This window comes from Microtus ochrogaster, linkage group LG7_11 (assembly GCF_000317375.1).
Source record: "Microtus ochrogaster isolate Prairie Vole_2 linkage group LG7_11, MicOch1.0, whole genome shotgun sequence".
Lineage (NCBI taxonomy): Eukaryota > Metazoa > Chordata > Mammalia > Rodentia > Cricetidae > Microtus > Microtus ochrogaster.
The window spans coordinates 3,408,856-3,410,968 of record NC_022032.1 but is presented as its reverse complement, the minus strand read 5'-3'; positions in this window follow the sequence as shown (position 1 = coordinate 3,410,968).

The window sequence follows — 2,113 nt, the reverse complement described above, 5'->3', positions numbered from 1 at the left end:
TGGGAAGGGAGGGGCTCTCTCCTTTCACCAAGAAGGTTCCAAGAATTGAACTCGGGTTTTCAGCCATCTCACTAATCCCCACACATACACCTTTTCCCTTGAGATATTTTATTTTCCATGCACCTTTCTGCTTTCCTTACGAGTCTGCAGAAGAACAGCTTATAGCCATACAGTGGTGTCCATTCAGTGGCCCAAGCAGTAGGGACTACAGACCTGTCCACAGTGACCAGCTAGTAGTCCAGTTGGAAATGGCGAGGTAGCCTCACACACCTTGGGACCAGGCTAAGCATCGATGGACTCAGAAGCTGGCATAATCCCCTCACCCCAAACTTCTTCCTTGGTCGCAGCCTTTCCCATGGATGTTCCTGGGCCACCATCCACTGCATCAGACCTACTGAATGAACTTGTTTTCTTGGGATGGCAAAGTCCACATGTCACAGAGGGGGAATCTGTGCTACACAGAGATCAGTGGTAAAGGGGAACCTGTTACACAGAGATCAGTGGTAGGCATCGTCTGAGACTGGCTGGCCTTTGCCTTCAGTCTCTAACCAGAGGATATGGTTCCTAGCATGCTGCCTGGATCTGCTTACTCAAAGTCTTGGGAATGAAGCAGCCAGTAATTGGGCAACAAACTTGAGCACAGCCCACTGGCCAGTATCCCTGTTAGACATGCTGACATCAACAGGGTTTTCATTTTTACCTTTTTGGGAGGGGGAAAGGGGGAAGAGTAGGGGTTTCCAGACAGGGTTTTTCTATGTGGCCCTGGGTATCCTGGAACTTAATCTGTAGACCAGACTGGACTCGAAATCACGGATATCCACCTGCCTCTGCTTCCTGAATGCTGGGGTTAAAGGTGTGCACTGCCGCCGCCCAGCCTCAACAGGGTTTTTATAGCAACAGTGGCACAAGCTGTCAGCAGCAGCTTTTCCAGGCCTGTGACTATGGAAAAGACTTGAACTTTGGCTGAACCTCACAGCCAGATTTAATATAAGCTGCTATTCTACTGTGTACTCAGCCTATCTGTTTAATCTTCCTTCCCCCCCCCACCCCCAAGATAGGGTTTCTCTGTAGCTTTGGAGCCTGTTCTGGAACTAGCTCTTGTAGACCAGGCTGGCCTCGAAATCACAGAGATCCGCCTGCCTCTGCCTCCCAAGTGCTGGGATTAAAGGCATACACTACTACTGCCCGGCATGTTTAATCTTCCTTTAAGAGAATTGTACAACAACCACCCTTACTTGCCTTGGGTTTCCTATGTAATCAGCTATTACAACCTAAGCAAGTACATAGCTTTTGTAATTTTAAGTTACGTATTCTTCCATGCCCCAACCCACACATATTTGTGTGTTATGGTCATCATTTGCTGCAAATAGCAAATAGGCTGAAAGTTCTTTATGAAATGAATATCTACCATAGTGCTGGGAGGAGCATTGAGATACTGTGCTTGTTATCTGGGTTAGTTGGGGTCAACTGGGAGTCAGTCTACAAAGTATCTTTTATTTCTTCCCCATGTGATTCTTTCTGTGTTGTGCAATGAGAGAACAAAGCCCTTTGTTACACACACACACACACACACACACACACACACACACACGGAAAGACAATATTCAGGCAGGCAGAAATTCAGAATCATACACAGACAGGAATAACAAGACAGAGCAAAGTAGAAAATTCAGATCTGGCTTGCTCTTGGTTAGATGACACGCAAAGTGCTTCAATTTCTCTCTTTAATATGACACCAACACGTGATTGGTGGCTCTGAGTTTTATTATAGCATTCAAACTACACAGGCCCTCTTCAAATTTATGATACAGACAGCCATCATTTATCCTTTTTTAGATGTACTGTTTCATCTCAAGGTTGGTGCCACTTAAATGGGTTCCTGTTGCAAGGAATTTGAGAAGCCTCCTCCTCCATTTGCAGGATATCAAGGGCTCCCACACATCGTGTGGAGGTTTCCATTTAAGATCTAACACGAGCCAGGTAGTGGTGGTAAACACCTTTAATCCCAGCACTTGGGAGGCAGAGGCAGGTGGATCTCTGTAAGTTTGAGACCAGCCTGGTCTACAAGAGCTAGTTCCGGGACAGGCACCAAAGCTATGGAGAAACCCTGTCT